At 37.4% G+C, this 24,187-nt stretch overlaps 1 protein-coding gene and 1 long non-coding RNA gene across 2 annotated transcripts in view; both read right to left on the reverse strand.

Annotated features, from left to right (window-relative positions):
* Positions 1–24,187, reverse strand: part of PIK3R1 (phosphoinositide-3-kinase regulatory subunit 1) — a 574,745-nt gene that overhangs the window by 434,996 nt on the left and 115,562 nt on the right. The window lies entirely within an intron of this gene.
* Positions 17,151–19,040, reverse strand: LOC140596206 (uncharacterized). The gene is made up of 3 exons (XR_011998242.1): positions 18,998–19,040; positions 18,306–18,345; positions 17,151–17,217 (listed from the first exon to the last, which is right to left on the reverse strand). It is a non-coding gene; the product is annotated as an uncharacterized lncRNA (long non-coding RNA).

The following is a 24,187-nucleotide window of genomic DNA, read 5'->3' on the forward strand; positions in this document are numbered from 1 at the left end:
AAGAAATGAAATGTTTTGGATATAGCCAGAGCTCTATCACATCTGTGTTCTTCCCATCTTTAGTGAAAACACCATATACTGAAGTTGGTACACCATTTTTATGCATGGATTTGTACTTTTACTATATCATTCATATATATACATATATATGCACACACACTATAGTAATATATATAATAAAATATATAGTAGATATACATAAAGTACTATATATACAGTAAAATTTCATAAAGAATCTAGTCTAATATTTTGGGTCTTAGATTTCATATAGAATTCTACTAGGTATCTTTTGCAATTTGCTTTTATCACTCCATATTATGTTTGAGACTTACCCATGTTGAAATGTATAGATCGAATTTATTCATTTAGACTGTCATATTTACATAACTTCAGTGAGCGAATAAGCCATTCCTTTATTGATGGGCAAGTAGATGGCTTCCACACATTTGCTATTAAAAACAACACTGCAGTGAACATCACTGTACATACATCTTTGTTCTCACGTTTGAGAACGCTCCTATAGCCAACATCTAGAAAGGGAAAGACAGGACACTGGGGCACACACATCTCTGATCTGACCATATATGGTCAAACTACTCTCCATATGGTTGGCATAAGTAGACTCCCAGAATCAATATGGAAGAGTCCCTGTTTTCCCACCTTCTTGCCAGTACTTGATACTATTAGGATAGTTATTATTTTGTATTTTGGGGGAGTTTAAAATGGTACTTTGATGTTGTTTTAATTTCTGTTTTCCTGATTACTGGTGAGGCTGAAATGTTTTCCTTATGTTTGCTGGCCATTATTTTTTTCTCTGTGAATTGCCATGATAAAATTGACCCTTTTTTTTTTCTATTTGGTTGATTGCGTTTTTCTTACTCATTTAAGGAGATTTAAAGATGTACGCTATGGGCACCTGGTAGCTCATTCAGTTGAGTATCTGACTCTGGGTTTTGGCTGGGATCATGATCTTGGAGATATGAGATCGAGCTCCGAGTGTGGCTCTGTGCTAGGCAGGGAGTCTGCTTGAGGATTCCCTCTCTCCCTCTCCATCTGCCCCTCCCCTCACCAGAGGGCTGTCTGTCTCTCTCCAAAATAAATAAATCTTTAAAAAAAAGTATTCCAGAACTTTACTTTTTGTCTGATACATGAGTTGTAAGTATCTTCCCCGGTGTGAGAAGTTTTTGACATGAAAAAGATTTTATTAGTAGTATATGTTTTTATTATTGATGACATTATAGTCAAATTTGTCATTGTTTACATTATTATTTGTGGGGTTTTTCTATCTTAATTAAAAAGAAATTTTTTATTCCAGTGACATTACTTTTTCTTCTCATACTTTTAAACTCCTGCTCTTCAAATTTGAGTCTTTAGTTCACCCAGAGTTGTTTGTATGTGGTAGGAGGTACTGCTGCAACATACATTCCGCGATGCCAGCAGCAGATTTCAGCCTTTCCTCAGGTGACTGAAGTGCCATTGCCATCTCTGCTCCATGCCTGGCTCAAACACACATGTCCTTTCAGAATGTACACTGCTCTCATTTCTAGATGAAGAGACCTTCTAACAAGGACATTTAAGGACTTCCTTTAATGTTTCAGGTGGCGAATCTGTGTTGGCAACACATTCTCTCAGCTTTTGCTTATAAGAAAATGTCTTTTTGTTTTTATTTCTGAAAGACAATTTCACTAGAGATAGAATTCTAGGCTAACAGGGATTTTGTTGAGTTTTTTCCCCCCTTTTAGTGCTTAAAAATATTCTGTTACCTTATTATGGCTACGTTGTTTCTAATAAGATATTAGCAAGGTTTTGTTTTATTTTAAAGATTTTATTCATGAGAGACACAGAAAATAGGGAGACACAGAGAGACACAGAGAGAGGCAGAGACACAGGCAGAGGGAGAAGCAGGCTCCCTGCAGGGAGCCTGACATGGGACTCGATCCCAGAACCCCGGGATCACAGCCTGAGCCAAAGGCAGATGCTCAACCAATGAGCCACCCAGGTGCCCCATTAGCAGGTTTTTAAAGGTTATTTTTCCCTTAATAGTTTTCTCTGGCTGCCTTTAAGATGTTTCTATTTATCTTCAGCCATTTGATTATGACATGCTTAGGTGTGGCTGTCTTTGTGTTTATTCTCCTAGGAGGATTTAAAGCCTTTTTCTTTTAAAGATTTTTAAAATGATTTTATTTGTTTAAAATGATTTTATTTATTTATTTGAGAGACAGAGAGAGTAGGGAGAGAGGCAGAGGGCAAGGGAGAAGCAGACTCCCTGCTGAGCAGGGAGCCAGACATGGCCCTGATCCCAGTACCCTGGACTCATGACTTGAGCCGATGGCAGATGTATAACCCATGGAACCACCCAGATGCCCCGAGTTTTTAAAAACTTTTAAAAATACAGGTTTATGATCACCATCAAATTTGGAAAATTTTTAGTCATTATTTTTTCAAATGTCTTTTTTCTGTCCTAATCTCTCTCTCCTTTCCTTCTGGGTTTCCAGTGATACATATATTTGCTTCCTGTACCACAGGTCACTGAGACTCTATTTGTTACTTTCACTTTTTTTCTCTATGGGTCTAAACTTGGATAGTTTCTATTGACCTGTTTTCAGATTCACTAGTATTTTCTTTTGCAGTTATCAATCTACTTGTTTTTTTTTTTCAATCTACTCCTTTAAATTTAAATTCAATTAGCTAACATACAGAACATGATTAGTTTCAGATGTAGAGTTCAGTAATTCATCAGTTGCATATAACACTCAGTGCTCATCGCATCACATGCCCTCCTTAGTGCCCATCACCCAATTACCCTATACGCCCCATCCCTTTAAGTAACCCTCAGTTTCTTTTTCCTAGTTAAGAGTCTCTCGTGGTTTGTCTCCCTTTCTGATTTCTTCCCATTCAGTTTTCCTTCCCTTCCCTTATGATCCTATTTCTTATATACCTCATAAGAGTAAACCATATGATAACTGTCTTTCTCCAAATGATTTATTTCACTCAGCATAATATCCTCCAGTTTCATCCACATTGATGTAAATGGTAAGATTTCATCCTTTCTAATATTCTATTGTATGTGTGTGTGTGTGTGTGTGTGTGTGTGTGTGTATATATATATATATATATATATATATATATATATATACCATATCTTCTTTAGCCATTCATCTGTCAATGGACATCTTGGCTCTTTCCATAGTTTGGCTATTGTGGACATTGCTGCTATAAATACTGGGGTGCAGGTGCCCCTTCAGATCACTACATTTGTATCTTTGGGGGAAATACTTAGTAATGCAATTGCTGGGTCATAGGGTAGCTCTATTTTTAGCTTCTTGAGGAACCTCTATTTTCCACAATGGCTGTACCAGCTTGCATTCCCTTGATCCCAAAACCAGACAGAAGACCCCCACCAAAAAGGAGAATTACAGATCAATATCCTTAATGAATATGGATGCCAAAATTCTTACCAAGATACTAGCCAATAGGATCAAATAGTGCATTAAAAGCATCATTTGCCACAATCAAGTGGGATTTATTCCTGGGCTACAAGGGTGGTTCAAAATCCACAAATCAATCAACTTGGTATATCATAGTATCAAAAGGGAGGACAAGAAACATATGATCCTCTCAATTGACGCAAAAAAAGCATCTGCCATAGTAGAGCATTCTTTCTTATTTAAAACTCTTCACAGTGGAGGGATAGAGGGAACATACCTCAATATCATAAAAGCCATATTACAAAAAGCCCACAGTGAATATAATTCCCAATGGGGAATAACTGAGAGCCTTTCCCCTAAGGTCAGGAACACAACAAGGATACTCACTCTCACCACTGTCGTTCAATATGGTACTAGAAGTCCTAGCCTTGGGCAGCCCGGGTGGCTCAGCAGTTTAGTGCCTGCCTTCAGCCCAGCATGGGATCCTGGAGACCCGGGATCAAGTCCCACATCGGGCTCCCTGCATGGAGCCTGCTTCTCGCTCTGCCTGTGTTTCTGTCTCTCTCTCTCTCTCTCTCTGTGTCTCTCATGAATAAATAAATAAAATCTTTTAAAAAAATAGAAGTCCTAGCCTCAGCAATCAGACAACAGAAATAAAAGGAATTCAAATTGGCAAAGAAGTCAAACTCTCATTCTTCGCAGATGACATGATGCTTTATGTGGAGAATCCAAAAGACTCCACCCCAAAATTGCTAGAACTCACTAAGGAATTTAGCAAAGTGGTAGGATATGAAAATCAACACACAGAAATCAGTTGCATTTCTATACACTAACAATGAGACAGAAAAAAGAGAAATTAAGGAATCAATACCACTTGCAATTGCACCAAAAACCTTAAAACACCTAGGAATAAACCTATCAAAAAATGTAAAGGATCTGTACTCTAAACACCTAATCTACTTTTAAACCAACGCAGATATTTTTTTAACTGTTTGATATTGTATTATTTTAGTTTTAGAATTAGTGTGTAGTTTTCTTTTCTTTTCTTTTCTTTTTTTTTTTTTTTTTTTTTTTGTAGTTTCTCTTTTTCTGCTTAGCTTGTCCACCCATGTTCTCATTCTGGCCAGCTTTCCTATAATCTCTTGAATATATTTCCTTTTTCACTGTTTTAATATCTTTCTGTGCTAATTTCAACATCTGCCTCATGTCTTTTTTTATTGACTGTTTCCTCTCCTACTTTGGGTCATGCTTTCCCGTTGCTTTATATATCTAGTCATTTTTATGGTGTGCACAACTTAATGGATACTATATTGTTGACAGTTTGGTCTATACTGTCTTCATTTAAGGAGGGTGGAATATTATGGTAGATCAGCTTTATCCTATAGAAACTTCCTCTGAGACATTTTAGGATGAGTCTATAATAATGCTCGCTATGGAGGCAAGGTGGCTCCGTTGCTCAGATTTGGTATTTCTGGGGTTTCTTTCACTTGAGTGGCTGAGTTGTTCCTAAGGTCTCTCCACCCCGTCCTGCCAAAGCTCCATTGTTCCCCATTACCGTGTCACTCTTGGAATCCCTGTTTTGGTGACAGTCTGCCAGAAGCTGTTCTCTGCCAGGCATCCCAGAGTCTTGCTTTGTACATGCACAGCTGAATGTTTGGCTAAAGAGTTCAGGTAACTAACACTTCTACAGATTTCTGGGCCTCTTTCTCTGCACAACTCTCTCCTCCTGGGACCTTGCTTACACAAATCCCAACTGTCTGTATGTGTCCAAATTCCAAAATCTGGATCCTCCTTGCAAGCCTACCAACTACTGCTCCCTGATGGGTCCCTACTCTCTGATATTGCATTTGGAAAGGGTCCTCAGGCAGAGAACTGGGCAAATGTGAAGCTCACCTCATCCTCTCATTTCATTCCTTCACTTGAGCATCAGAGGCCTGTGTTGCCTGTGCCCAAAAGAAGAGCTTCTTTATATATTGACAGGTATTTACAGTGGGAAAGTGAGTGATTCTCATTGTTCCATTACACCCAGAATTAAGGGTGTCTACTCATGAATTTTTTAGTCTCTCTTATATTTGAATTCCTGCCCCTTCTCTTATTTCCACCATTATAATTTGTGTCATCTTACCTTTTTTGTTGGACAGTATAATTAGTACAATTTTTCGAGTATGAGTTATTTGTTTTTTTCTACATTCATAGAAATTAGTCATTTAAAAAAATCTGTTGAGTTGTATGCTTGGCTCATTAATTTTCAGTATGTTTCTATTTCCTTGTATGTCCATTCAGGATTATGAATTTCCCTCTAAGTTCCACTGTTCCTTGTCCCAAAATTTTGATGTATAAGATTTCCACTATCTATTCTAAATGTTTTTAATTGTATTTCTTTTCCTGTTGCAGTAAATAAAATTCATCATTTTAACCATTTCAAAGGTGCAAGTCACCCTTAAGTTAATTCAGAACTATCAACATTATCCATTTCAAGAACTTCCATTCCAGATACAAACTCTGTACCCATTAAACAATAGTGCCCATCCCCTACCCCTACCTTGTAACTTCTATTCCATTTACTGTCCCTATGATTTGCCTTTAGTTGTAATTTTAAGTTCTCTGCTCTGTGAATTAATAAATATATATATGTGTATGTATGTATATATGTATGTATTCTTTAATTTACAGTCATATAGGGTTTCTTCTTATATTTTTGGTATCACCCTCTTATTTTATTGCTATGGTAGATTTTTTTCAGTGACCTATCAATATTCCTTAGATGCTATTATTTCATTGTGCTCCAAGTAACTTTTGATTGCAATTAGCTGCTTTGAGCCAGAGAGCTTTTCTGAAACCAAAGAAGACTGTTCTGTCCACATACAGGCAGCTTGGAAGTGCTGGGGGAATTACGAGTAACAACCCCTGGCCAATGACCATTAGGTGTTTGTGCCTAAACACCCCAGCGCCATTACCTTTTGGATGGGATAATTTTGAGACACACTTACCTCATTTACCAGAGTTTCTCTGTGGGCTTAATCTCGAGCTATCCACTCTGGTCCTTCCTCACCCCCCTGCTTAGTGTTCATGGCCTCAAGAGAAATAAATCAACTCCAATCAATTCTGGTCTTAACATGTGCTGCTAGGGAACTTGAACCAAGCCCACTGCATTGTGATTAGAAAAGGTATGCTATATAATACCAGTTTTTCAATATTTGTGAAAATTGTTTTATGTCCTAGCATACAAGAAAATTTTATAAATGTTTTATGTGAGCATAAAATGTTTATTCTCTAATTACTGGCACAGCTATCTCTCAGTTTTTATTGCATAAAGATTTATCTTGTGGTTGAGACAGAATAGAATTTTATTTGAATGTGAACTCAATTCTTCAGTGAAATATATTGTAATCCATATATAATGGAGATTTGTAAGTTTTTTCTTGAAATTCTATAAATTTTAACTTTACATACCTGGAGTCTATACTACTATGTACATATAGATTTGGAAAAGTTATATATTCCTTATTAATTGGCAAATTCTCCTTATTTTTCTCTCCATTTAACTACTCAAAGGTGTAAGTTGTCCCTTACACCATTCCAGAGAAAACTCGTGTTCCAGGTGAGCATGGCAGCTTAATTTGCTGTCTGACTTTGCTGAAAAGAGGCAGCCAGTGCAGCAACACACTGCATTGGTTTCTTTTCTATTATTCTTGCCACACTCTTTTAGAAAAACAAATATTTTTTGTTAGAACAATTTAAATTTACAGAAAAATTAATAATACACAGAGAGCCCCAAATACCCCATTCCAGTTGCCCTTACTGTTAATACCTTATATGATTATGATAAATTTGTTACAATTAATGAGCCAATACTAAGACTCTATTACTAACTGAAAGTTGATATTTTATTCAGATTTCTAATCCCTTTTTCTGTTCCAGGATCAGCATCATTGATCATTTTACTTTTCACTTTTGCCTATTTCAGAATGTGATATAATTGAAATCATACAGTATGTAGCCTTTTCACACTGGCTTCTTTCATTTTGCAATATGCTTTTAAGGCTCCTTCTGCATGTATTTTCATGGCTTCATTTCTTTTTATTGCTGAATAATATTCCATTATATAGATATAATACCACCACAGTTATCCATTCACCAATTGAAGGACATCTTTGTTACTTCTAGTTTGGGGGGGGGGATTATGAATAAAGTTACCATGAACTTTATTTCTGTGAAGGTTGTGTGTGGACTTAACTTTCAAATCAGTTGGATAAATACTGAGGAGCACAATAGCTGGATTGTCCAATAAATCTATTTTTACCTTTGTAAGAATCTGCCAGCCTATCTTCCAATTTGTTGTCCATTTTGTATTTCTACTAGCAATAAATGAGAGTTCCTGTTGCTCTGTACCCTCTCTAGCAATTAGTACTGTCAGTGTTTTTTAAAATATTATTTTAGTTTTCTTATAGGTGTGTATTAGTATCTATTATTTCTTCAATTTGCAATTCCTTACTGACAGGTAATAATGAGCCCCTTTACATATGTCTATCTGTATATCTCCTTTAATGAGGTATCTATTCAAATATCTTAATTGGAGATTTAGGTTTTTAATTTGGACTATTTTCTTACTATTGAGCTTTAAGAATTTTTTGTATATTTTGGACACAAGTCTATAATACTTAATTTTATGTCAATTTGATTGAGCTATGGCATGCCAAGATATTTGGCCAAACATATTTGAATATATCTGTGAGTGTGTTTTTGGATGAGCTTAACATTTGAAGTGGTAGATCTAGTAAAGCAGACTGCTCACCCTAATGTGGGTGGACTTCAAGCAGTCAGTTGAAAACTTATCTGGAACAAAAATCCATCCTGCGAGGAGACTCTCTACCTGACTGTTTTCCAGGTGGGACATCAGTCTTCTACCTTCAGATTCAAACTTGGACTGGAACTTAAACCATTGGCTCTCCTGTTTCTCAAGCCTTTGACTCAGACTGGAACCAAAAAAAGCAGTCCTGGGTCTCCAGCTTGCTGCCTGAAGATCCTGACTTCTCTCAACTTCTCAGCCTTTATAATCCTATGAGCCAACTCTCCTTATAATTGACTTTATATATATAATTGACTTTATATATATACACATATATATACACACACACACACATATGTGTGTGTATATATAAATATATGTGTGTATACACACATACATGTGTGTGTATATATAAATTTATATATACACACACATATGTGTGTGTATGTATATATATATGTGTATATATATAAAGTCAACCATATATATATACTATATATACAATTACTATATATATAGTACAATTACTATATACTATATATATACTAGTACAATAATAGTACAATTACTATGACTATATATATATATATATATAGTCTTTATAGTTTTTCATGTTATACTGAGCTCCATGACCCACTTTTTTTTCCCCATGACCCATTTTGAATTAACTGTTGGGGAAGGTATAAGGTCTGTATATGGGTTCTTTCTCATGCAAATGGACATCCAGTTGTTGACATTCAGCATCATTTCTGAGAAGACTATCCTTTCCCCACCAGACTGCCTTTTCTCCTGGGTCAAAGATCAGTTGGTTGTATTTGTGTGTGCCTTTATTCTGTGTTACTCATCTGTTTTTCTGTTATTTACCAACACCATGTTGCCTTGATTACTGTAACTTTACAGCAAATTTTGAAATCAGGTATCATGAGTCCTCCTATTTTGTTGTTTTTCATCAGTGTTTTACTTCCTTTTTCCCCTCTCGTTCTCCTGCTCTATCCTGGCACTCAGCAAATAAAGGGTTGGCACTGGAATTTTTGCCTGGTATTTTGCTTTCTGAAAGCCCAGGGTTATAAAAATGAACATTTATACTCCATCCCTCAAATTCATTTGTTGAAACCCTAACCCCCAGCATAGCTGTATTTGGAAACAGAGCCTCTAAAGAAGTAACTAAGGTTAAGTGAGGTCACAAAACTGGGACCTTGATCTGGTAGGATTAGTGTTCTTATAAGAAGAGAACAGAGAACTCTGTCTCTGTTTCTATCTTTTCCTCCCTCTGTATCTGTGTATACTCTGAGGAAAAGCCATGTGAGGACATAGTAGGAAGGCAAACATCTACAAGCCAGGATAGGAGGTCTCACCAAAACCAACCCTGACAGCTTCTCAATCTTGGACTTCTAGCCTCCAGAGCTCTAAGAAAAGCAATTTCTGTTGTTTCTGCCACCCAGCCTGGTATTTTGCTATGGCGGCCCAAACAGACTAAGATACACAGAATAAGACAATGTAGAACTTTTGTAAATATCAAATAGCTGGATTTTGTTTTCATAATCCAATCTGGTAATCCTTGTCTTTCAACTGATGAGGTTAGTTCATTTAAAGTTAGTCTATTCCTGACAGTTTTCATTTTTGTCACTTTATTTTGATTTCTCTCTCACATATTTTTCGGGTTTTTCTCCCCCCCTCCCAAAACAAGCATTGGAATGATTGGTTTCCATAATTCTTCCTTTTGTTTCATTAGTTAGGCAATTGTACATTTAATCTTTATGGCTTAATGGTTTATCCATTTATTTTAAAAATGCATGCCTGTCTGAATAAAGTCCAAAGTGAATAAAAAATTTTACCACATTTCCAAATGTTACCAGTTTAGAAACTGGGAAAGTTTAGAAACTAACTATGATTACCCATTCCTTTTTTAAAGGTCATTTTTCTCAAAATTTTAGTCCAACTTGATTTTTATGAACACATTCTTCATAATTGTTTTCATTTTTTATATTGTTAACATGTGTTTAGGTTTACCATATGTTTGCCAATTGTTTTGCCCACTATTGCTTTTGGAAATCCTCCTCTTCCTTCTGGGTTCCATTTTCTTCTTTCTGAGGTAAATCCTTGAATAATTGCTTTAGCGAGAATACATGGGTGGTAGCGCCTCTGTCTTCTTGTGTGTCTAAAATTGTCCTTATTATACTTCCACCCGTGATTGATAGTTTTACTTTATAATTCTAGGTTGACAGTTACTTTTTCTCAGCAACATGGAGATATTCAACTGTACCCTGGTCTCTACTGAAGATATCATTCAACTGTACCCTGGCCTCTACTGTTGCTATGACAAGTCTATTGTCAGTAGTTTTTTCTTTATTTCACTTGAAACATTTTATTGTTGGACCTAAAGAGCCATGTTTTTCATCATTTATAAAATTCTCAGCCATCATCTTGTTACCATTTGACTCTTCATCATTCTTTTTTCTTTTTCCTCTTAAACTTTCAGCAGACATATATTAGACCTTCTCATTAACTCCCTCATGACACTGAATCTCTTTCACATTTTTAATTTCTTTAACTTTCTCACTTACAGTTTACTTAATTTCCTCAGACCTATGTTCTGGTTCAATATTTCTACTTCAGCTGTTTCTAATATGTTCCACTAAGCTGTTTGTTTATTGCTTAACTTTAGAAGTTCTGTTTCATTTGTTTTAAGCCTTTTTGGTTGTTGTTTGTTGTATATTTTTGTAGTTGATTCTTTTTAACTTGATTATTTGAACACAATGATTTTATATCCTTTGTTAAAATATGCTATAATAGAAAAGACTGATCTTCTTATGTGATCTCTTATGTCTTTAGTTCTTCCCCCATTCTAGATTATTTACTCGTGAAAGCTCAGTGTGAGAGGCATTTAAACAATGGGAGTCATGGAGTACATATGCCATTGAATGATGTTGTCTTCAAGTGTAGTCAGTGCCCCAGAATTATCATCAGTACATCATTGATGCAGGAGCATGATGATATTAATTTCTTAGTCTGGCAATTCCTACATCTTGAGGACTTCAAGGTACATAAATTTAAAACCCACATTTGTGCATGGAAGATCCAAAGTATAACTTTTGGAATTCAGGCAGAGATAGACAAACTTCCCTGTTGCCTTCCTGTGTCACTGGTCACAGCTTTTTCAGTGCTGTATTTTACTGAGGCATAGAACTTCAAGGTTTCCAGCCCTGCCATCACAGGCTTGCAGGCTTTATTCTGTTACTCTGAGAATATTCAAGTTAAAGCTCTTAGGTACTTAACCAGAAATACACTAATTCTGATCTCCCACACACTCCCACCTAGGATTAACCAACCAAGGGAACCTCACCTATGCCTCCTGGGATTACGTCCTACTCTCCAGATTACCCTCCATGTGGGCATTTTGCTTACTACCCCTGGTATCTCATCCATGCCTTTTGAACAATGTTATATTTTATGTGTTTGAGGAAAAGGTTCAAGTAATTGAAGTCACATCACTTATGGAACACGTAGCACTGAAACTCAAGTTTTGGGACTACAGAGAAACCACATCCCAGTTTGGGGGCTCAGATTAAGATGTGGAATACATTAATTATATTTTATGTTCACTGGCTGTATCATACACTAATTTGAACTCACTGCTTTTTGCCCTAAGAATGTGAGATAAGATGGAGTTTCACAGCTGTACAAATCTCTTTTCAAGAAGCAGAAGTGTATTGAGACATAAAGGAAGATACTTGCAAGAAAAGACTCATCTTGAGTGGGTAACACATGGGTGAAATATTGGTCCCTTTCTTAGTTTTTAAGAATTTTTAAGGGAGGCAAAGTGATGTATTTATCTCATAATCTGTGATGGAGAGCATCAAACTTGCTGCATAGCAGATGCTAAATAACTGTGGAAAAAATAAAGGAAGGAGAGGGTGAAGAGGGGAGAAAGAAAAAAGAGAAGGAAGGAAGCAAGAGAAGGAAAGAGAGAGGGTAGGAGAAGGCATCTCCTACCCATCACTATAATACCTACAGAGAAAAAGAAAACTTAAGTCCAGAAACTGGGTGTTTGTAGGATAAATACAGGTGTCCTTAAGAATGACTTCATATTCTTCAATTCCAAGTCTTGCAGAGACCATTAATATGATTAAAGATTTTAGCTGCTTGCAGCAGAGATACATAAGACTCTCTTAAGCTACATGTCTGAACTAGAAGAATGTGTATCTTCAGTAGAGTAGGATACTTCAGAGTCTCAATAGTGTTGAGGAGCATGCCACCAAGTCAGCAAATCTGAATATCTGATAAGTCAAATATTTCTGAGCTGCACCCGTGTTTTGAGAATTTTATGTCTCCCTTTCTTAGTGACCTAAACTTTCTTTTCATCCTGATAGATTTCTTACAAATTTCCACATCCTTTCGTTTGGCCAAAACTAAATTTCAGCAACAGGTAAGATGGTAGAAAGTTCTTGTTCTTTTCCTGTTGTAGCAAAGACCATCAACTGTATAAATGTTTCTCTTCAAAAGGGAGGAGGTTTTATGACTGAATTATATCTTCAAAAAACCTCTTTCCAGCTCAGGGGGACAGTATTCTTTGTTTGGACAGGGCAGTTTAGTCACATCCAAATGAAACAACGAGGTGAAAGCATTCTGAAAGTCAAATAGCCTTTAGAGTCATTACAGTATTAATGTGGTTGGTATTACACTCTATGCTGGGAAATGGTTTGATGATAGTCAGGCATAGAGAGAAGCAGAGGCAGAAGCTAGTGTGACATGTAAGGGTAGTAACCAACTCTGCTCCAACTGCTCCCTCTTTGTCTTAGCTCAGGCTGCTATCACAAAATACCACAGACTGCATGGCTTATAAACAACAAGTCATTTCTCATAGTTCTGGAGGCTGAGAAGTCTAAACTCATCCAGCAGATTTGACATTGGTGAGAGTCCATTTCCTGGTTCAACACCATCTTCATGACCTGTTCTCACATGGCAAAAAGGGGCAGGAAGCTTACTGGCACTATTCTCATTCACAAGGACTCTGCCCTCATGACCTAAATCTTCTCAAAGGCTCCACCTACAAACACCATCATACTGAAGATAGGGTTTTAACAAATACATTTTGGGAAGACACAGACATTTAGTCTATTGCACTGCCAAACATGCAAACCAATGCCCCAGAGTTTCATTGTGGGTGATCAGCAACAGCAGAAAGAAAGAAGAATGTACTTTGCTCTGAGAGGACCCCCAACAAGGAAAAATTGGAGCCACTGACTTGAGAGCACTTGGTTCTCAATCTCTTTCATTCCTTTTGGGAGGAGAGGGTGGGAGGAATAGGACCATCTGGTCATAGGATTTCAGTTGCTCTTGATGTCACTTCCTGCCTTGGCATATTTGACTAGAAGAATGAGTTTGTATAAAAGAATATGCTATTTCCTTCATCCCACCATTCCTTCATTTCATCTTTCCTACTCACCTTTCCATTAAATGTTTTTAACATAATTTTTAAAACAGCTTTATTGTCTCCCCATCAAGGTAGCACTGTTTCTTTAAGTGTGATCCATAAACCTTTGGTGATGCCAGGGAATACAGTCAATTCCCTAGTTCAGAAGCTAAATAATTGACAATATACTAGTAATACCATACCACAGAATGTGTACAAGTTTTTATAGTTGCTAGCATACATTTTGCTTCACATTTGACTAAGATTGCAGATGTATAGAATTTGAATAATTTCTCAGCATATATGGAAAATATATGAAGGAGAAGTGATCAATATATTATTATGCCAATATCAAAAAGGCATGCTATCACAAGAGGACATTTTAGGTGAGTTAACAAATAGTTAAAAATGACTCATGAGGGGCTGTAGCAACATTTTTCTATACATGTCTCCTGAGGCAAGGGAAACAAAATCAAAAATAAACTGTTGGGATTATATCAAAACAAGAAAACTTCTGCCCAGCGAAGGAAACATCAACAAAACTAAATAGCAACCTATGGGATAGGAGAAGATATATGCAAATGACATATCTGATAAAGGGTTAGTATCCAAAATATATAAAGAACTGATACAACTCAACACCCAAAAAATGAATAATCCAATTTTAAAATAGGCAGAAGACATGAACAGATATTTCCCCAGAGAAGACATAGAGATGGCCAACAGACACATGAAAAGATGCTCAACATCACTCATCATCAGGGAAATGTAAATCAAAACTACAATGAGATATCATCTCACACCTGTCAGAGTGGCTAAAATCAACAACATAAGAAACAAGTGTTAGCGAGGATATAGGGAAAAAGCAACCCTTGTGCACTATTGGTGGGAATGCAAACTTTTGCAGCCACTGTGCAACACAGTATGGAGGTTCCCGCAAAAAAGTTAAAAATAGAATGACCCTATGATCCAGCATTGCACTGCTGGGTATTTAGCCACAAATTATGGAAACACTAATTCAAAGGATACATACACCCCAATGTTTACAGCAGCATTATCTACAACAGACAAATGATGGAAACAACCCAACTGTCTATCAACTGATGAATGGGTTAGGAAGATGTATATATATGGCAGTGGAATATTATTCAGCAATAAAAAATAATGAAATCTTGCCATTTACAACAACATGGATGGAGCTAAAGAGTGTAATGCTATGAGAAATAAGTGAAAGAAAGACAAATGCCAGATTATTTCACTCCTATCTAAAATTTAAGAAACAAAATAAATGAGCAAAGAAAAAAAGAGATAGAGACAAACCAGGAAACAGACCCTTAATTATAGAGAACTGATGGGCACCAGAGGGGAGAAGGGCGGGGCGGGGGGGGGAATGGGTGAAATAGGTGGTGGGGATTAAGGCAGCACTTCTCTTAATGAGCACTGGGTGATGTGTGGAACTGTCAAATCATTGCATTGAACACCTGAAACTAAAATAACACTGCATGTTAAGTGGGATTAAAATAAAAACTGAATTTAAAAATAAAATAATAAAATAAAAAATAAACACATACATCTTAAAAAAAATTATTCACAAGGTAGGTGTACTGGGATCAGGGTCAAAGGCACCACTGCCACGGACTATAACGGAGCTTGCTAAAATTCCACTGCTCGCAAAGTGAACGAGTGGCAGAGTATTTCCTCATTATGATCTAACACTGAAGGAAATAAGGAAACGTGGTTTTATTATGTTCTGGCCTATGAGCATATGTCTTTTATTGTTCAATGAACAGAAAAAAAAGTAAGCAGTAAGTATTAAAACTTTTCTTTTTTCCATACGGGACACTTACTATGACATTTACTACAACCATTCCAACTCAGTATCCTATGACAGCATTCTTTAGGGTCGAGAAGACAGCCTGTGAGCACAGAGTTTTAAACTTATAACCTACTGTACTACATAAATCCACAAACCTTTAAAAGCTCTAGGCTCAATTTAATAGATACCTTGTGACCGAACAGGGTCAGAACCCCATGAAGCCTATGCCCCCTTAATGAAGCACAGTGTCATATGTCTAACAAAATGAACAGAAGCAGTGAAGGAAGCAGTGCCTGGAATGAAAAGAATGTGATAACAGGTCCTTTTATATCTTACATTAGAAAAGTCTACACCAAACTTCTATGGACAGCAATACCTCTAACTGCTGATTGTAACTCTTCTTTCTAATACTTGGTGCAGGAAGTCACACGAGGGCCCTATTGGGAGAGACACTAGGAGATGGAAAGCAAATGTCATGTTAATCTTAAAAAAACCAACTTCTCTATTATTTTGCACTTACAATTCAATATATACTCACAGAATTAAATGGTCTGTTATTTACTTGAAGCTTGCTATGGGTTGAATTGTGCTCTCCCTCAAACTCCTATGTGGAAATCCTCATTCCCAGGATCTAAGAATAGCATCTTATTTGGAAACAGGGTCATGACAGATAGAATTAGTTACATTAAGACAGATCATACTGGAGAAGGGTGGCTCCTAATCCAATATGACTGATGTCCTTATAAAAAGGGGAAATTTGGATAACACGCACACAAACAGGGAGGATGTCATGTGAAGATGAAGGCAGCGCTTCCACAAGCCAAAGAACGCCAAAGAGCCAGCAAACCACCAGAAGCTAGGAGAGAGGACTGGAACAGATCCTCCTTCCCAGCCCTCAGAGAAAAACCACCCTTGCCAACACAATGATCTCAGACTTTGAAGCCTCCAAGAACTGGGAGACAAACTTCTGTTGTTGAAGCCACCCAGTTTGTGGTACCTTCTTACAGCATCCCTCGCAAACTAACACAAAGCTTGAGCAGGCATCAATTATATTTTCCATCTTGCATTAATAAAACTGCAGCCATGACTGGCCCACACTTCAGAATTTTGCCAGCACACACCCTCACCTCATCAGAATCACCACAGGGAGGAAGAAAAAACAAGCCAAGGTGTGTGTGTGCAAACACATGCTCACTCTCCTGAAGAAACGGAGGGCACGCTTCTTAATTGAAGCAGGTTTCCAAAGAGGCTAAAGAAAGGAAATCGCATTTAAAATAAACATTTACCCCCGTTGCTAAGTAAATGCCTCACAATATTACCATAGGATCAGACAGGAAAATGAAGCCAGAATTAGGCAGTAGAGTCAAACGCTGTCTATTCAGGATCTAATGATAGACAAAGAGAAATAGTTGCATTTTGTATGATAATTGGTTGGGGATGTGCAGCAGGCATTTGAAAACCATGTCAGGACATTTTTGCATATCAGAAAACAATCTCATTAACACACTTCACGAGACACTTGCGTAGTCAAAGAATTTTAATTATCCCTGAGGCCTGGGACAAGGAGTACGATACAAACCACTTAGGTGATAGAAAAAATAAATCTTTGTATTGCCATCAGCAGTGCCGATCTCATAATTTCACCTTCATTAATATTTCATCACTGTTTTACTGGGATAATTACTACTTTGTACTATGAGTAAAGAGATGTGCTTATGGAAATATGAGATCTGAGCAGTATATTTCTTCCATTCGACCTGCGGAGTGGAATCTAATGAAAACAGGAATGGAGAAAGACAGGGTATGAAAGAGAAATACTGATTGCTTGTGGTTTTCAAATTTGTACAAAACCCAAAAGATTAAAAAAAAAAAAAAAGGCAGCCCAAACAATAGTTAACCTCCCCAGACTTGGTCTAGTGTTTTGGCTTCATGCCATTTGCACTGAACGGGACATTAGGCTCCATCCACACCACTGACAGTATTTTTGGATTTGCTGCTCCTGTTCTGACCCCAGATTCTTGACCTGCCCCACCTGCACCCCTGCACACACAGGGCTCTGGACTCTTTCTGAGCAATTCGGACAGGACAGAGCAGCAGAGGGTATCCACCCAAACAGACCTTAACCAGCCACACTTCCAAAACCCATCAGAACTAACGTAAGGGTGACTCATGGGGCTCCTATTCCTTCACTCAACCTGTTTCAGAGCACTACTCTGTCATTTTAATAGGCAGACCTGCAAGCAACGAGTCCTCTGTCATGACGGGATGAGGAGTGTAACAGCTCGCCTGGGATCTGATTGGCAGAATGACCTCAAGACTTGATACCAGTTCTTAGAAATGCTTACAGAAGCCCGTGTTGTGCACCTCAGTATAAAATACCCTGCGTGAAGCCACGACCCACTCCGCCAGAGAGCCGGGAGACACTGAGCTACTCCAGTTTCGCCAGGAAAGGCAGTCTTTCTCTTCACTCCAAACACTAGAGGCATAACTTCTAAATGGAAATAAGAGATGTAGATGAAATCTGAAGAGCTGAGGGCTCTCTCTAAAATTAGAATGGCTTGTCTTTCTAAGGGAACTCAGAATCTCCTTGGGGAGTTTTAAACAATGACAACATAGATTTATTTTCCACCCTTTTTGGGAGATCTACATTCAGTGCACTTTGAAAGATCTCAAAGAAACCTGTAAGCCTACATGGTGCCTCAGTTTTAGGTCTAGATTTCTAGAGTCTTTCCTGTTTTTCCTTCCTTTTCCTTCTTTCCTGTGGTCTTGCAAAATTGCCTCTGCATGATACAAACAGCTTAACACCTTCTGCCTTCAAGCTCGGTAAGTTTACAGGCAAGGGGAGATCCAAGGACTCACCTCGTCGCCATATTGTATCTTGGTTTGTTGGACTTGGAAACTGAAGGGAGCATTTTCATGTTCATACATCCCACAGACACAGTGAGAGAGAAAGAAACAGTGTAATTAAATAAGGACTCACTAAGAAGGACACAATCACAGAGAAATGGCAAAATCAGCTTAATAAAGAAGTAGAGCTATGTTCATTGCATCTCCCAACTTAGGTGGCAGATAAAATGGGCTGATGCGTGCAAGTTAAGCTTTGAAATTCCTGAAATCTCATTCCCAATTAAAGTACAGACTTTCTGGGTGATTCTCTGATTGGTTCAGCTCGACTAGAAGTGGAGAAAAAGGGAAATGTCATTTCTGCTCTCGTGTTTTTCCTCTTTACGAGTCTCAGTGATGACTAGCACATGAATGAGAGCAAGGGTTTGGGCCAAATGCAGAAAAATCTGGAAGCTGTCTTGTTGCCACCTATGTCTAGTTTTTAAATTATTTCACTCACTGGGCAAGATTTGACAATGAGTGTTCAGAAAGCCTACTCTTTTCCATACCAGCTGTGTCAGTAGCTCCCACAATCACCATCTCCTTGAATGATGTTATTGAGTCATTCTTCTGCTGCATCAGCAAAAGTTTATTAAACACATATTACATGCCAGATATCATTCTAGATCCTGGGTGACAGCCATGAAACATCTGACAAATGTCCCTACCTTCACAGACTTCACTGGTAGTGAGAGAAGACAGACATTAGACAAGTAAGTGGATGCTGTAGGCTGTCCAATGGTTCAAAGTGCTAAACAAAAAAACAGCAGGAAGAGGGATGGGCTAGTGGGGGGTGACTACTACCCTTCGAGTGGGATGGAGAGGCAAGAATGGCTGAGAAGGAAATATTTGAGCCAAGGTCTAAAAGGAGTGGGGAGAACGAGACATGGGTATTTGTGGGAAGAGTATTCCAGGCGGAGGGAATCATAAACACACAGTCCTGAACGTGCACCAGACATAATTCTTGTCAGAGCATGCCATCTTCCTTGTTCTACCAAAATAAATATCACACAGAATAAAACTCCACTCGAATAAGAGTAGCTAGCAACACGTGAGTCCTGCCCGGAGACCTCAGTTTATCACGCTCGGCAACAATATGATGGTATAAAATGCCTTGGGATTTTGGTTCCTGTGCCACATCCATTTTAGGTAGCTTTCTGTTTCTATTTTATACTGGTGTTACAGAAACACTCTGTTGTTGGAAAGATGCAAACAATACAGAAGCTTATCCAGTGAAACGTGCAAGTTCCCTGTCCAATTTCCCGTTTTACTTCCCATCCACGTACTCATCTCCTTACCCCAGAAGAAAATACTGTTGGTTGTTCGGCAAACACCCGTAAGTCCCTTCTCTGTGTATTTACATAGGTATATGTACACATGAAAACAGTTTTTTCATGAATGGGACTTAACAATGTGTGGAAGATACAATTGTGTTACTACAGAAAAGTATCTATCTCATTCTTTAATGACAGTGAGTTGTTCATTGTATACATTTACTATGAATTATTTAAACTTCTCATTGATGTACTTAAACTTTTTTTTATTAATATTCTGTACTCAACTCATGGAGAACATATGGGTTTTTCTAGGACAGACATCCAAAATTTGGAGAAGGATATAGGAGGGTTTAAACAAATTGTTTTTGGTAACATGTTATTTGAGATTTAATCCATACACTATACAATCCACTCATTTAAAGTGTACAATCCAGGGATGCCTGGGGGGCTCAGTGATTGAGAGCCTGCCTTCGGCCGAGGTCGTGATCCTGGGGTCCAGGGATCAAATCCCAGTCGTGATCCTGGGGTCCAGGAATCAGGCTCCCTGTGAGGAGCCTGCTTCTCCCTCTGCCTGTGTCTCTGCCTCTCTTCTGTGTGTCTCTCATGAATAAATAAATAAAATCTTTTTTAAAAATAAAAACAAAAAAAATAAAGTGCACAATCCAGTGCAGTCATTAGCACAATCAATTTTAAAACATTTTCAACACCCTAAAAATGAATCCCATACCTTTAGCTATCACTCCTTAGTCCTCCCATCCTTTTCAGATGTAGGAAGCCGTTAATCTACTTCTGTTTTTTTCTGAAATTGACTATTCTGGACACTTCATATAAATGGAATTATACGATTTGTGGTCTTTTGTATCTGAAGTTTTCACTTGGCACGATGTTTTCAAAGTCTATCCACATCACTGCATGCATCAGTACTTCATTTTTTTACAGATTGACAGTATTCCCTTGTATGGATATACTAGAGTATATTTATCCATTCATCACTTGATGGATATTTGGGGTGTAATTTGAGTTCTCTAAGTATGCTGCTTTTCTTGGTCAGCCCAGATATGTCACCTTCATTGATCTTTTCAAAGAACCACCTTTTTATTTTGTTGACTTTCACTATTGCTTATATATTCTCTATTTCACTGATTTCCATTCCAATTCTTATTTCCTTCCATCTATTTGTTTTAGGTATACCTTGCTCTTCTTTTTTTCAGTGTCTTAAGATGGATGTTTAGGTTACTGATTCGAGATATTTCTTCTTTTTTGATATAGGTCTTTACAGCTAAAAATCTTCCCATAAGTACTTCTTTAGCTGCATCCCATAAATTTTTGTGTCGTAGGTCTTTATTTTCATTCCTCTCAATGTATTTTCTACTAATCTTTGTGATTCTTCATTGAATTCATTACTTATTTAGGAGTATGCTGTTTAACTTCCACATCTTTATGGCTTTGCCAAGTTCCTCTCTGTGTTTTTATTTCTAATTTTATTCTATTATAGTGGGGAGGAGCATACTTTGTATGATTTCAATCCTTTTAATTTTTTTGAGGCTTTGTATGTGGTTTTTAGAAACATTTTTCATTGATATTGTCAAACAGCCTTCCCAAAGAAGTACATAATTTCTCATTATATGATTATTCAAAATATCCAAATGTTTTAATAGAAAACCAAAGTAAAAATAAAATATCTTTTATAATTCCCTTTCTGAATTTAGTTGGTTTATCATTAAAATGAGCTGAAATTATGGTATGCTTGTGGACATCACAGAATAATAATTAGAGCTCTGATTTATGTAACACTATGATCTGTGTATGTGTTACTTATTTAAAATACAGTAACTATAATCTTCACTTAAAAATAGGTATTAATATTTCCATCTTGCAAAGGAGAAAATGGAGTCAGATTACTTCAGTAACCTGTCCACAATCACATAAAAAATGAGGAAGAATTGAAATTAAGGTCCCAAATTATTTCTGCCATCATACTCTTTTCCTAAGGGCAAGGACAAATGGTCACTTGGGAGACCATGCTTTTCCCCACTTTTCCTTACTTCTCTAATTGCCAAGGATTCATCCAGACTCATGTTCCAGCTATTCTTGGCAGCCAGAAACTTCCATTTTCCATTTCTACTTCTACCTTTTTCCTATTCCAGAGGCCAACTGAATCTTCTATTCAGACAACATGCTTACTGCCTCCTTTCCAAGGGAATTTAATAATAGGTAAAAGGGATTCCAGAGCCTATTACACGTAATGCAAATACTGTTATTTTCATAATTTCAAATTAGTCCTTTCTTTTCTTTTGATTTGTCAAGTACTGCAGAGCATGATTCTGATTGTGTTGCTTTTATTTTCTCCATGAATTCATCAGCTTGGGAAAGAGTTATATTAATGAAAAATAACATTATAAGGACAGTTAGTATGTTTAAAGATGATAAGCAGAATCAGAGTAAACTAGGTGCTGTGTTTTACAAAATCTTTGGAAAGTATTTTTCTCTCTTTTAAAAAGGTGCTTTGATTTATCTTATTCAGCAATATTTAAATATAAAAAAGAAAATACAAAACACATTGAATAATTGGACTGTGAATTGCTATGAGGGCAGTGACTATTTTCTTTCTTCAATATGCAGTACACGAATGAAAATGCTGTAGGTATTGAATATGACTTTGCCTGATAGATTAATAAGCAGTAAATTTATTTCTGAAAAGAATGTTTTTACTCTGCACTTCTAAACTTGTACTCCTTACGATCCCTCCAAAAGAGTTTATGTAACCCACAAATGCTCATTATGTGCCTATTAGGTGCCTATTAGGTGCCAGGCACCTAATGTGAGGTGAGGAAATGCAGTCACAGAAGTGACCTGGCAGACACAGGCCCTGATTCTACAGATCATTAAACAAATAGTTAAACAATCATTAAACAAATTGTCACTGAGATAATTAGATAAAATTGTGATATGTGATTCAATGGAAAGTGCTAGAATATCACATAACAGGGGATCCTCACCTAGCTCGTGAAAGGTTTCCCTGATGAGATGGCATCTAAGCAAACCCTTGAAGTAAGGGCTTGCTATGCCAATGTGTCCCTTTAGGCCTGCACAATGGATTTTCTGCTTTAAAATACTGAATTGTTCATGCCTTTACATAGGGCATGCATCTTCAGTTATGTAACATATCCACTGTGTGGTTCTGACTAGTACCTGGCCTGAGTAAAATTTATGTTATCTGCCTGGCCCCTTCAGGTCTCTGAATATGTGTTTTGATACAGAACTCTGAATATTTAGAAGGAGGAGAAAGAGGAGGAGGAGGAGGAGGAAAGAGCTCAATCTGTGGTAGATAAATGCATTCTAATCTTTGTCTAGTACATACTAATTTCCTACATGTGTATGTGAAAGAACATACCCGTATTACTGAGGTACTTTATTATTTTGAAACTACTAGGGTCATTTGCATGGCTCGTCAGTTAAACATCCAACTTTGGATTTTTGGCTCAGGTCATGATCTCAGGATCATGAGATCGAGCTGAGTCAGGCTCTGTGCGAGGGTGGTGCCTGCTTAAGATTCTCTCTCTCCCTCTCCCTCTGCTCCTCTCCCACCACTCATTGTCTCGAAAGAAAGAAAAAGAAAGAAAGAAAGAAAGAAAGAAAGAAAGAAAGAAAGAAAGAAAGAAAGAATTATTAGAAAGAAAATATTAGATATGGCTTAGTAAGTTCATTTTGTTTGATGAGACAATAACGGTCTATAATGTATAGTTTAAAAAACAAACAAAACAAGTAGAGAACTCAGAGGAAAGAAGAAACTAAATGCTCAGTTTTTCATTGTGCACTAAAACTTACTCTTCGCAAAGAATAGAGACATCTTTCTTCCCATCCCACCTCCCAAACTCTGAAGTCAAAATTCCTGTAATTATTGTTCTTACAGCCAACTCTCTGTATGACTGACTACTTTGACCTTCAGAAAGCATAGGAACTGACAAGCAATGACTAGACAAATGACCCTACTCAACTGCACAGAACTTTCCAGAGGCCCTTCTGATTGGATTTCCAGAATTCCCACCTTCATATTGAAAGGCCAAGTTTAGAAGAAGGTATAATAAGGAAAATAAAAGACCAGGTAGGAGGGCAAGAATCACAAAATGAGACTTAGTTGGGGCTTTGGGAGTTCATTCTATAGCAGCTAAAAGGTTAAGTATTAAAGTTCTTTTTTTTTCTTTTTGAAGGTAAGTATTAAAGTTCTAAAGTGAGATCTGGATCATCCCGAGCTTCCCCAGCAGATGGAGAAGAGAAAAGGACATGTACAGTGATACAAGTAAGGGGGGGGTCTAAAGTCCAGAGACACAGTTTGTGACAAGGTATCAGGCCAAAATGTCTATCAAGGTCACTTCAGGCAATGCCAGTGCAAACATCAGCATGTGATCCTGCCTCCATAATGATCATGTCCACTAAGAGTATTTGGAAATCTTTTTTATACATCTGCCTTCTCAACAACCCCCCCCCCCCACACACACACACATACACACATCCTAACCATCACCTGTTACTGCATTTTTATAGGATTCATAAATCTGGTCTAACAACGAGGCATCATTC

This window comes from Vulpes vulpes, chromosome 2 (genome assembly GCF_048418805.1).
Source record: "Vulpes vulpes isolate BD-2025 chromosome 2, VulVul3, whole genome shotgun sequence".
NCBI classification, from domain to species: domain Eukaryota; kingdom Metazoa; phylum Chordata; class Mammalia; order Carnivora; family Canidae; genus Vulpes; species Vulpes vulpes.